Raw genomic sequence first — 13695 nt, forward strand, 5'->3', positions numbered from 1 at the left:
GGTTTTAGGAACGAAGGAGTACTGCAGGTAATTTAAATTGCAGCTTGAAAGGAATTATCCTCCAGGAGATTCTTGCCATCGAAGCAGTTTCTTTCTTAAAAATCATTTTGTCTTTAATAATCTCTAAAAATCATGTACCTGCAAACATGAAAAAGACTGCTTTAGTGAAGAACTCCACGCACACTGCTCTGCTTCTTAATACTGCAAATGGGAAAAAGTGTGTTGTTTTGAATTAGAACAGAAATAATGCAAACGTGTAAGGCCTGTTGTCAATCTGAACAACAGACGGCTGCCTTAAAATCATCGAGCAACTCTTATTAATAAGGTCTTCCATAAAACAAATTCCTCCACTTGTATTAAGTCTTTATCAATTTGAGTACACTCCACTTCCCATATGTATAGGTCTTTCCAATTGCCAAGTGGAAGAGAAAATATTATTAAAAATGGGTGTAAAACCATAGAAAGACCGGCAAATTTCACAGCAGCTGCAAAATAACTTAATCTTGAGCTCTTATTAAAGTAAACCACAAGCAGCTTCGGACACCCTTGGGCTGAGAACCTCCAGTACCACATGTGCTCCATGAGAGCAGTGCTGTGGCACAGGCTGTGGCACTCCTTTATCTGTTTCTATGTATTTGCTACAGGCGCACATCAGAACAACATCTGATGAATAGAAATCTGCATTCCCTCCAGCAGTGCCAGGTTGGTGCCCCGCAGCTGGGACACGGAGCTTTCCCACCCAGAAGTGAAGTTCCATGCAAAAGCACCTGCACAGACCACCAGCTGCACCTCTCTGTTAATCAGGTGCAGAGCTGTTGTCTCATACAAACAAACTGATTTTAGCTCCAGGACGGCATATTGGTTAATTTGGAATCTCAATGCAGGTTTTTTCAGCAAATCTTCTCTATCTATCAGCAGGAAAAAAATGCACGCATGCTCCACATGTGACTTTCCACTCACATTTTCAGTTTAATAAAAATAGAATCCCTAAGTGTTTGAATGTACAGTTCCCACTTTGTTTCTAAATTTGGGACTTTACTTTAAATTATTGCTGGAAGCATCCCTCACTAAAGGAGACTGGAAGGAAAAGGACAATGTCTGACTGCAAAGTCGTGATTGTGGAGGAGTTTCCTTTTACTTGATGCTCTGCAGAAAGCTGCTTTGTGGCATTGCAGAATGCCGTGATTTGTTGCCTGCTACTGCAAGGTGAAAGAAAACCTCATCATCTGATCACCACTGTATCTTTACAAGCCCTGAAGATAAAGTATGGAAAATCTATAACCTCAATGTTATGTCTGTTGCTGCTGCACTCTTTATTAATCAATCAATGCCTCTCCACAGAGCTGTTTCAGCCTCCTCCTACGGCAGTAAGACCTGTAATCAGCTCGACAAAAACAGTTCAGAGATGCATCCTTTGTGCTTCTGTGTAATTTACATATACTAAAAAAACACCCAGCACGCTATTCATAACATGTTGCGGAGTACAGAACGCACCATATTAGAGTGCTATAATCACAGCCATTATTCAAATAGGTTAAAATGCTTTTTACATTCTAGAGTAAATTTCACTGTGAAGACCGAATGGATTAGATCGTTGTTTCCCCATTTCCTTCATAAGTAAGGCACAATTGTTAAACAGCCCCTTGCCCTTCCTGCATGTGTACGTGGGACGAGTGCGCTGTAGTGCAAATGACTGCCCCAGCACTCTGTGAACACGTGTACCTGCTACACAGAAACCTTCCAGCTGACTTTTAATAACGAAAAAGAACTTGCCGTATTTTCTGAAATTGAACAGCAGACATCAGTGGAGCAAAAAGCATTTCCTGCTGCATCGATAGGAGCTTTCGCTGCTGCCATTATCACACCGTTTCAGGCACTGCATTATCCCATGGCACGTATTGATTTGCTCGGCTTTCCCTCAGCACAGTTCTCCAGTGGCCTGGCTCACCTGCGTTTAGTCCAATCATTTTCACCCCCTACTGTTTTAATTCAGATTTAAGTGTTAGAATTGCAGCTATTGACTATAAATAGGATTTGGCTTTGGTCTTTTGTAGGTAAATCATCCGGAGGGAAGGGGCAAGGAGCCTTCATTTTGCCAGCTCATCTGTCCCTCAAGAAGGCCAGCCCCACGCTGCAGCGCCTGCAGCTCCCAGCTCACCAGCACTTTGGGGCAGGCTCTCAAAGAAAGTCATCTGTTAAGTACTCAAGCGAAGATTTATTTATAAAACCGTCGATGGGAGGTCAGTGAGGTGGATACAAAGGGTAAGGGCACCAGTGAGGAGGTCATGTCCCAGGCACTCTACTTGCATTCAGTGCAGGGCCGCGGCTCACGGTGGGCTGGGCTGCACAGTGCTCTGGAAACAGCAGCAGCAGCAGCTAGCTTGGTTGCAGGTGTGTTGTCTGATCCTTATAGAATCATCATGAACCAACAAAATGTTACTCTTAGTAACGCGTTTTATGCTTACATAAGCTCTTCTGAAAACGTCAGCATGGTAAGAAATTATTTCTGTCCCATAAACAACTCAGTCCAGCTCTGTTAAAGAATGTGATAGTACCTCAGTTACTGAGGGATCATGTTAACATATTATAGAAGAGGTACATTTTATGCAAAAACTATAATATGAAAATATGTTATGGTCATGCACGATGATCTCTGTAGACGGCCTTTGGTTAGGCTTTTTGATAATGGTAAAACCCAGGATTTCTCCAAAGAGAGGTCTCAGTTTTATACAGATACCTGGTTCCTGTCAGTTTCTACTTTCAGCTCATTAGAACACACCTTGATTAAGAAAAAAGCAAAAAAAATCTAGAACAGTACCAAAGTGACTGCAAGAGTAGAGAGAGGTTCTCTGTCTGTCATCTATCACACCTATCATGATAGTATCTAAGAAGATGTTAAATGAATTTGGATGGTTAGAGGATGATTCTCAATGACTGATTTTTCCTTTGAGAAATTCACAACAGAGCACATTCTTATCTTGAATATGAATTCTTAGGAACCATCATTGGCTACATCATTGGTACTTCCATTTCCATTTCTCCATCTTGAGAATGATGCTGTTAACTAGGTTAGTTCAAATCAAGAATAAAGGCATGAGTCACAAAGCTAGAGTTTAGTCCTCCAGAAACTTCACTTGCCTGCATCACTTATTAGCCAGAAAACAGTGTTGTTGCAGATTTTTTAAACTTCTTTCTTATTCCAAATGCTACCTGTCAGTGTTATGATCTTTTTGATTTTGGGGATGCAGACTATTTGAAGGCACACTGTAGACAGAACTCTTCCACCCAAGAAGGGTCAGAAATTCATAAAGTGAGCAAACAGGGAGAACATCGTCTCTACATCAGTGCTGAACATCCCTTTGTTATTTTAAGGTCTTAATCTCAGTCCTGACCTGAATAGAGCAGAATTTTGTGAAATCCAGCTCTCTGTTTTGCAGTCTGAGTTCATATTTACTGATGCAAATCAGTATCCAAGCTCTGATTCAACTTCATTTCAACTTCATCTATATCCCTGTTATCTTGACAATACATCTTGGGCTGTATAAGGGGAAGTGTGGCAATAAGACTTTCCCTGAGGGTGAGCTATATTGGATGTAACATGCTCCATATATTTGCATTCAGCAGCATGGCATGAAACACACGACTGTATTAGCAAATCTCATTGGACAAGTCTGGAAACCACAACAGATGCTGGCAATCACAGAGACAGTGTTGAAGCTCAGCTCACAAATTATCCTCACCCTCTGTGCTGTTATGTTGCATTCTGACAGGGGACTGACCTTTAACGTGCTTCTTTGGACAGACACAGTCAAAAGATCTTTTCTGTTTGTCTGCTGTCAAATAAATGGTTTTTAATGTTTGTGCAAGATTTTAACAAAGATATCTTTAACTACGTAGTCCCAATTTTATTGGAATCCTGGTTAATTTTGAACAAATACTTTGATAGCAGATTAAAATAGTCAGTTCTGCAAGAGGGAAGTGTTCAGGCGGGTGGTGTGGAGTACATCGATGTCCCTTCTGTCTCCTGCCAGGCAGAACTAGGACTTCCTCTGCTTGGATAAAGGTTCTCAAACACTCACAAGATCAGTTCTCCGTAGGTGCAAAACATCTGCCAGAAGGAATGGAGAGAATGAGAAAATCGTCTTGATGCTGTGTGAAGGACAGCTAACTGCTTCCACAGCAAACACTGATGACAGAAGGCAAACATGCATCAGAAATATGAACAGTGGGTGATTTAGGAATTAAATACACATTGCCTCTCTCAGTTACGTGACTAACAAAGCAGCCTATACTGCAGAAAATAGAGCATGCTGCAGACTGCGCTCAGTCCCCAGGAAGTTAGCTGGGAATTTTATATTTAAAATCTATTATTATGTTCTTCTGCAAAGTATCAGTATGTTTGTGCAGCCAGTCTCGGGTCAATGTGACTACATACTGGGACATGGCACCACAGGTGTGCCTCCTCCCTGCTTTTACTTATTAATTTGAAATGGTAGTACACGTCTGCAGGGTTATATGACATCTACAGCCGGAGTGCTGACTGGTCAGCTAGCACCTGCTGCCAGCCGCTGTTGGTGCTCACTTTTTGTCTTGCTCATTTTTCCATTCTTCTCTCTCTGCCTCCTTGAACTCTCCCTTTCTTCCTCACTCCCTCCCTAGCCCTCACCTCTTCTCTTTCTCTCTCTATCAGGAGCAAATGCTAAGAGAATTTATATACAGCAGCTTGTCACATGGCAGACATCTATTTTTCACTTGTCAAATTGGCCAAAACTGAAGCAAAAGCACGTTAGTATGGTGATCAGAACACACATACACTCTGGGTCAAACCTTCTCCAAAAGATGGGTGCAACAGACATGCATGGAAGTTATTTATTTAAAAACAAATATTCAGCTGTGGATGCATGCTCGTTAAGGATTAAGCAAAACCAAACAAACCAATTAGAACAAGCCAAATGATGGGTGGTTTCCAAGCATGTTGGAAAATCAATAACCACATAACAATGTCTCTCCTTTTTAACAAATCTGTCTGTAAAAAGAAAACTGAAAGCTGCTAATCCTTTATCCTTCACTAAGAAGCTAAAAATTTACACGTGCTGCCTGTTTGAACAGGACCTACCATGCTTAATATATTCTGGGTTATATATTTAATGGGCAGCCATTCCCCAAGGTGAAAATTTACATTAAGAGGCAGACACTAAGCCAAACAAACTTTCACTCCTGTGGTTAAGTAGTAATAGTAGTAGTGATCTTTCCTTGCATACAATACATGTAGGTGTATTTTATCTCCAGTGAAACATCAGTATGCAATGCAATAGTGCCAAAGAAGCCAAATGACACTCCTCTCCATCTGATGCACAATGCTTCCTCTTCCATTATTGATTCTTCCACATAAGTGGTCTGTATAGAGCATAACATGCTGTTTAGATTTTGCTCTACAATGCTGGAGGCAGAGTGAAACCTGTAAGCACGAGGTTCCCAGCTGCATAAGCAATCATACCCCTCTTACTGCCCGATACAAGAATGAAACAGCTGTATTAGCCTTGGCAGAAAATTATTTCAGACACAACTGCATTTGATTTATGTAGGGGAACCACAGACATTGAGGTAGACAAGAATTTCTAGAAGCCAGGATGGTCAGACACACTTATCTTTGGCTGCTGTTATGAGCAGCCGGAGTAATGGATGATGAAGCAGCAGCAGCATGGGACTGGATGCACTCCCCCATTGTCACACAGCACAGTAACTTCATTTAAGGGAAGGCAGTTATTTTTTCCCTCTTCTACCAAAGGCGCAGAGATCAGTTAAGGCATTTTCTCAGTGATGAAGAAATCAAGAGAGATTTTTGTATTTTGAGATACACAAATAAGAAACATAATGACTTCAGCTTCACTGACCGAGGTCTGGATGGCTGAGACAGTCTGGAGCTTTTCAAGGACCCCACGCTCTCTGTGTTTTGCTGTCCCCTTTCCTTGGAACCCCTCTGCAGCTGCTCTGCTGTCTGTCCCCACTGTTGTACAACCAGCTCTGAGAGACACAGCACACTCATTGCAGAGGAGGCTAATAAATCCACGAAGCCAAACTTTCTAGTGCGTCTCGCCATCTCTTCACGTTTTATGAATGCTTTCAGCCTACAGTTCTCTTTGATATTACCAACGGCTCCAGGAACACAGGGAAACAAAGGATTAAACTTGAAGAACTTTCCTTATATAAAAAAGCATTTAAGACTGATCATCTAACGATGAAAGTGATGGTATTTACTCTCTTATATGACTGTAGACAGAAGCTAAAATGATACAGTGCCATTTTTAGGCTACAATTTTGTGAACTCTGTAAAGGCTATAAAATCAACAGACATAGAAATCTTTGAAAACGAAACATGCTGAAAAGAGATATGTTCAAAGCTCAAATATTCTATCAGTGCAGAGGCTCCACTTCCATTGCATGCCGCTTCCATCCACTGAAACTCTTCTATATCTGAAAACAAAATTGAGTTATAATAGTTAGTATTTGGGGGGGGTGGGGGGTGTGGGGGAGGGAAGGAGGGAGGAAGGAAGAGAAAAAGAAAACAAAGCAAATTTCAAAAGAGATTTTAATTCTTCTTTTTGGAGGACTAAAGTAAATCAGAGATAAATCCCAGAAATTAATCAACCATAATAAACCACCACTGAGTGGGCAAAAGCACTTGGGAGCCTCAGCTGCACTCAGAGCATATATGGGACTCGATGGATGAGTAAGCCTGTCCCACAAGACAACTCCTTTGTTCCCTCACACAAAGCACACTATGCAGGATTCAGGACTGGGTTCCAGTATTTTAAAAGTGGTAAACTGTGTGAAATGCCTGGAATGCCATGCTGGGATAGGGGGTCCTGCTGTGCCTGGCCCTGCAGTCTGCAGTGTGGCTGTAACAGCATTCATTTGCAGGAACAAGGCATTTTAAGGCTGAACAAGTGCAGTATGGTTTGAGAGTCTCAAGTAGAAAGCATTACATAACTGCACTGGATTTGATGATGAGGAAGACAAAGCTTGAAGAATTCTTTCAGTTGTTTAAACTATTGGCAAGAACTATTTTTAAAAACCATGTTGTTGAATTTAAACATACACTGGGAGGGGGGAAACTTTGGGGCTAAAGTTTCTAATTCCTTTTTGATTATTTGTTTTTATCAATTCACTTGCAAGAATGAGAGAGCAATAGAATCGTGTGCCAAGAGCAGTCATGCCATATTGTAGAGGTGTGTGAACCCCACCAGTTTACAAGCTGCAAAAGCTTCCATTCAGAGAGGAAGGCAACCTGCCACACGTTGCAAAAGCAATCCATTTTGATAAAATGCATGCCTTTGTGAATCGTAAGCAGACTTTCTACAAAACTGTCTCTCTTTTCTCCAGATTCCCTGCAGACGTGTGCAATTTTCACTGCCTGTCAGTTTATCAAAAAGACCAGAGCATCAAATTTCAGCTCTGGATTGTCAGGTCTGATCCCTATTTCCTTTCAAATTCCAAAATACTGACACATTGATTGGAGTTCATAGTGTCAGACAACAGCACTTAAGAGACATTTTTGCTAAAATATAGCTTCTGATCTATCTTTTATGTTGGTTTTTTGTGTGTGTGTGTGTTTTTTTTCCCCCCCCTCCTGCAGCCTCAAGAGCATTGATCTGGGACAGATTTCTATATGATTTTCACAAAGTAGCAGGCAATTCACTCAAACAAAACAGTTCTTTTGTGTAACCTTTTAAAAGGGGGCCCATCAAAGGGGACTGACCCAGCTTGTTTGGTTTGCCCAGCCATCCCCCTCACCCTGCCATGAATTGCCCATCCCTTCAAGTTCCCAGATGCCAGCAAGGAAATCTAAAATGAGATCGCGGCTACAGAGCACTCAATGCATTGCAAAGTTGTGGCATATTAGCATCATGCAAAAGTTGGGACTTTGGGGCAGGAAACATTTGTGTACATACACATACTGTGATAATGCTGGGCGTTATCTGCTAAATCTCTTTAGTGAATACATCATCACAGTGGATCTACACTTTCAGCTGTTATCTCAGATTATTTTGAATCACAGACTCCTCTTTAACTTACTCATCTCTGAGCTCCTGCCTCATCAACAACTCATCCTGCCTCCTCAACAACTGTCCTCTTTCCTTGCAGACTGTCAGATTGTGTTGGAAGCTGCACATGCCTGTATTTCAGAGGTAGCAACAGTGTTAGGGGGGGAATGCAGAAGTTGTATTAATTGTGTAACGGTAGATTTTGAAGCACTCCAATTCATAAGCATGTACATTGTGATGTAGTATAAATGGTTAATTTGATTCTCTCTCAAGTGTGGAAGTCAGAGAATGCTGTAATATTTCTGCAGTTGCACACTGTGCTCACTTCTCCTTTTGGAAAAGTGTAATGTACTTATTTTTTAAACATTCTCACTCTCTCCCTCAGCAGACTGAGCCATGTGTGTAGCATCCAGCTGTGACCCAGAGTGGAAGACTTGCTGCTACCTTGCCCTTCAGGAGACACACTCTGAATCCTGCATACTTAAGGCAAGCATCCCTTAAGGGGAGCTTCTTTACAAACAGCATACAACTGTGTTTTTTAAAAGTGTGTGTGTATGTGTTTATATGCACATACAACAATATTGGTAGAATAAGCACTTGTTCATCAGATGGCCACTGAGGGAGCAGAAGGGGGAACTGTCGCCAAATCTCTGCTCACAGCTTGGCTCTTCATTGCAAAGACAAAAACTCAAGGCTACTTTTGAGCAGTTGCACAGAGGAAGAGATGAAGAAAGGAGAAACACTGCCTGCACTGACTGAATGAACACCTAATGGACTTTTAAAAAAAAAATAATTAAAGGGACGAGGAGTAAGAGTAAATGGGAAATTTTGCAGTGATGGGAAGTCAACCAGGTGCTTCAAAAGAAGAAGTAATAGCTAGTATAATACAACATATATCAGCTAAATTCCTGATAGTAAAGCAAAAACAGATATACCAATTTATGTACATGCTAGCCACCTCCTTCAAGAAAGTAGCATGAAAGTTCTATGAATTTTCTTATGTTTACTCCTAAAGCTTCTCATATCTGAGCAGTGAAAAGTCCTCACTCTTTCTTGCCTCTACATGTTCTGCACCATCCTTGTAGTTCATTCTCTATTTGCATTAACCTCAGAGAGCTTCAAAACATAAAAGTAATTTTTAAACTGGTACTATGAGAACAGTCTATGGGAAAAAAAAAGAAATAAGAACAAACAAGCAAACACATCCTTTGTAACCGGTAAAATTGCAAGTCTCCAAAGCAGAAACACCTTTGTCAGCCATCTGAATGAAGAAAAATATTCCACGTGCAGTTCTAATGCACCATGCAGTTATGGGAGCAGATAAGCAATAAACTGAAGAGGAGGCTAAGAAATCACTGCTCCAGCAACTTGCAGAGACTGTGGGACCCAGGGCTGTGCACAAGGGCACCACATTCTGAAGCACAAACTGACCTATATTTCCAGCAGGAGCTGAGGCTGCCATTTGCTCATCTTACTGAAGGAGATGTCTGTCTTCAGGCTTCTATATGATACTGGCTATAGAACAGTCAAATAACAATGAAATCACAAGAAGTTAATATCTAACTATGTGCATATACGAAGCCTTTCTTTTTAATAAACCGTATATTGTATATCACAGAGTCAAAGAATGGTTTGGGTTGGAAGGAACCTCAAGGATCATTGTTTATACGGCATAAACACACATACAGCTACAGCCACGTTAACTAGCTGAAAAAAAAGCTCTGTTTTTCACTTTCAGGCATGAGGGAAGTTGTGAAAGCTATCACAGACAGAACAAGGAACAAATCCCTTGCACTTTTTTCCATGCTCTTTGTTGTAAAGCTTCTAAAATACCGTGATTGTGTTTGAATATGGAATGGGAAAACAGATGACAATACAGGATGTGTGATCTCTGTCACTCTGTTCTCGCTTTATTTCTGAGCACTGTTTTTACTTCAGTAAATCAGCTGGTAAGCACTTTCCCCAAAAGGTAAAATACATTTGGCTAAATGAAGGATTTCCTATGAAGTCTGCAAACCATTACTTTTAATCCATTAGCAACTGAATTCCACAGCAAGATCAGGGTAGAAGCCTTGCTTCCGAATCAGAATTAATTAGTTACTTAATACCAAAAGTAAATCAAGACACAGAGAAGTTGAGTGACTTGGTAAGGGTCATTAAATAGCACAACAGCAGAGGCAATAAAGGAGACAGCCTGGCCTTTGGCTCACTCCTGTTCCCACTGCAACACACGGGGCCCAGTCTTCACTTCGTGTGGTCCTGTCCTGTACAAATGGAATCTGGTAGCTGATACTTAGAAGACTTCTTACTGCAATTAACTGGCACTGGTATTTCAGCCGTGAGAGGATTTCACCATTTATCTTTCACAGAACAAATTAGCATTTGTAATTATCCACACTCTAGAAATTCCAAATAAAAATTCATTTCTGAAAATCTGAAACATTCCTAACAGGAGGCAGGCAGCATGAGGTGAACCTTCACAGTTTCTTAACTCCCAGTATCAGGTCTCTAGAACCAGAAACTTGCTTGGAGTTCAAAATCTCTCAGGCTACAAGTTCAGTTTTATTTCTGCCAGCCGCAGAAAAATCTTGTATATGGAGGTGTATGAGTACACATCCATGAGTTGGGATGTGAGCCCTTTAAAAAGCATAAACCAGCTGGGCATGAGGTGGCTGAGGAGTTAGGTGCCTTTACTTTTGGGGAGAAAGAGCACCGTGGACTGCGCAGAAAAGAAAGCATGGAGTAAAACTACATCCTGAACTTTGCTGCCCTCACCACAGTGAGACCGAGCTCTTCCTTGCTTCACCAGCTGTCCTGAAGTGCTCTGTACATCCAGGCCTCCTCTGTCACCCATAAAGCACTTACATGGCAAAGTGCTGGACTCGGTGCCAGCTGGCAGATCCATTTGTTCTCCTGCAACTCTCCTCCAGTGCAGAGAAATCATATTTCAATTGCTTTCCAATCATATTGTTGGTAAAGGCTACCACAGTTTCAATTGGATTAAGATTTTGCTTATGCAACATTGAAAGTAGAGCAGGATCAAACAAACCCGTAACACAGGCTTCTGTTTACTAGAAAAGTAAGACTTGCTAGCAGAAGAGCAGCAGTAATGCTATGTCAGCTGTCCATCTGAACCAACCGCTATTTGGCAGCAGTGCCTTACAGAAAATGGCCAGTGAGCAGGGAACTGGGCACAATGCCATCCAAACAGATGGGCGGGGGTCTCAGGCAGCCAAGAGACTGTGTATGTGTGTCAAGTGAAGGTACTTAGGGCAGGACTCCCAGCTGGCAATACCCACATGGCCATCCATTCTAAGCTCGCACTTCAACAAAGAAACACGCCATTGTTAATCCAGCTCAGGGCTGGATTAACTCAGAAGGAAAAAGAGCATCTTCCAGAACCACTGAGGATGCAGGAGGGCAGGGTGCCAGGGCCAGGGAAAGGTTTCTCCTCCTCTGCCTTTCACTGCAATGCCATCATGGACAACTGATCCATCAGCAAGTGAATCCCACAGCAGCAGGGTAAAACCTCATTCTGAGGACCAGAGAGCATAGAAAATACAGAATTATTGTCTTCAAATGATGAAAACGTTACTTTTTTTTAGCTTGCATACACAATTAAGGTTACTCTTACCATCTCCCGTAGTTAAGTAGTAAATATCTGAAGCACCAGTTATTGCCCCTTTTTCTGGCATAACTTTGGTTATACAATACTGTGAATAACTGCTAAGCATAATGTGCTACAGGCATTCCTCATAAAACGTTCAGTTTTCTGGGTCCCTGTATGGAATTCCTATGAGATATTCCAAGTCAGAGGTGTGGAACAAAATTTAAATTCATGTGAAAACCCAAATTACAATAAAAATGAACGTTTTTGGACCAATTTTAACCTAATTCAAGCTCCAAGTAAATCATGAAACAGTCAACGGCACTGCACAGGGGTAAGTGAGGACAGAATGTCTATCTTTAGTAACTAAAGTACCGAAGTGATTAATTACCTTTAATTTGGTGTTAGCATGTTTGTTAGCCCACTGAAAAGAATACCACAGATAACCAGATATTTGTCTTTCCACGCACAGAACAAACTCATAGCCAGGAATAGTCATACTTAGATAATAACATTTAATACTTCTAGGTCACTTGAGATTTTAAGCAATTTTTATCACACTTCTCAAAGGCGAAAGGTATTATCATCACATCACATATAACCACCACCACAAACAGCTTTAAGGGCTTGCTTACTTTGGATGAAAGAAGTGGCAATGGTTTCGGAATGACAAGGAAGTTTCTGGCTCCTAATTTTGTAGCCAAACCACTATACCTTAGCAAAGCTTTCAGGGGCAAAAGGATTAATTTTGTGATTGCTAGAATTGTAGCTCATGTAATTTGTGCTATAGAAGAAACAACCTGAAAGTTTAGAAACTGGAAGATTTGATTCACAGGGGCATTTGTAGGGTTTGGAACAATGGGCTTCGGGGTCAGAGAGACTGGATGCTATAGAGGATGGAAAGGAAGCAGAGCAGAAGAGGTGAGTGCACGGCCTCTTCAGGTCTTCGTAGGCTTTCGGGTATGTGAAACATACACAGCTTTGCAACAAAGGTTGTCGGGAGTGGGTTTGAGATTGAGTGCAAGTATATTGAATGTCTTTAATATCAATTGTCTTCATGGGATTATGCTGTATTTTGTATTATTCTCTTCCATATGGGATTATGCAAATCATGATGTTCATGTTCTCACTAGTACTAGTAATCATCACTTTCACACAGAGTTCCCCAACGTTTCTCTGAGGTTTTGTTGCATGCTCTCAGGAAAGAAGAACACGCTTCAAAAATAAATGATATTCCACTCTTCCATCTAATCACCAAAAATCATCCTAAATTTGATATGTTGGCTTTTCACTGACGCATTTTTTGTGAACAACAGTTCCAGTCCAGCACAGTGGGAGCTAGACTTCTGTGCTTTGCTTGTGTATTTCAGTAGCTATATCTACATACCGATGATTAGTTAACATTTTCAACAGTATGCCACAGGAATATCTCTAGCACATCTGCATTGTTTCACCAATGCCAGTCATGCTGCAGAAGCAGTCTTCAGACAAAACAGTAAGCCAGAAGGAGCGGAATGCCTTTATGCAAGGACCATCCCACCCTCTTAAAATGTGGATTGATGAGCTGGGGAATACAGGCTGCTTTTGGATTTGCCTGTCTATAAGTGGCTCTGTGTGTAGAACATAACATAAGGTTTGTGAAGCTCTCAAAAATTAGAAAAGCATGTTGCTCTGTATCTAATTTCTATGTAAAATTAATGAAAATAAAGCAATGCACTTCCCATGCATAATGAATAATCATGCCAAACCATATCAACTTTTTCAGACTTTTCCTCTAGAGGGCTTTTAAATGAGGTCAACAGCAACCGTATCTTTTCATTTGATCTAAGAGTGAGCAGCACAGAGTAACAGAGCTTGTCCATGCAAAGCACAGTAACAAGCTCTTCTTGATTTTCATGATGAAAAGTAGAATACTAAATGCCACTCTTGTATTAGTACCAGATATGGATTTTGCAGGCTCTCTTTTAGACATAAGACAGGAATGTAAGTAGAGACACACAGTAATCATTAACAATGCTGAAAAGATCAATGCTAGCTAAGCAC

The 13695-nt window shown here is 41.1% G+C and overlaps 1 long non-coding RNA gene across 3 annotated transcripts in view; it reads right to left on the reverse strand.

Moving 5' to 3' along the window:
• Nucleotides 1-999: 999 nt before the first annotated feature.
• LOC104912220 (uncharacterized) overlaps nt 1000-13695 on the reverse strand; it is a 65512-nt gene continuing 52816 nt past the window's right edge. Inside the window, exons 6-7 of one of the 3 annotated variants that reach the window (XR_014884978.1) lie at nt 5895-6474; nt 1003-4108 (exon numbers count right to left, since the gene is read on the reverse strand). This is a non-coding gene — a long non-coding RNA (uncharacterized LOC104912220). Of the gene's footprint in view, nt 6475-13695 lie in introns of all 3 variants that reach the window. The other 2 variants (XR_014884980.1, XR_014884977.1) reach the window with 2 other exon arrangements.

Source organism: Meleagris gallopavo, chromosome 9 (assembly GCF_905368555.1).
Source record: "Meleagris gallopavo chromosome 9, MGAL_WU_HG_1.1, whole genome shotgun sequence".
Classification (NCBI taxonomy): Eukaryota; Metazoa; Chordata; class Aves; order Galliformes; family Phasianidae; genus Meleagris; species Meleagris gallopavo.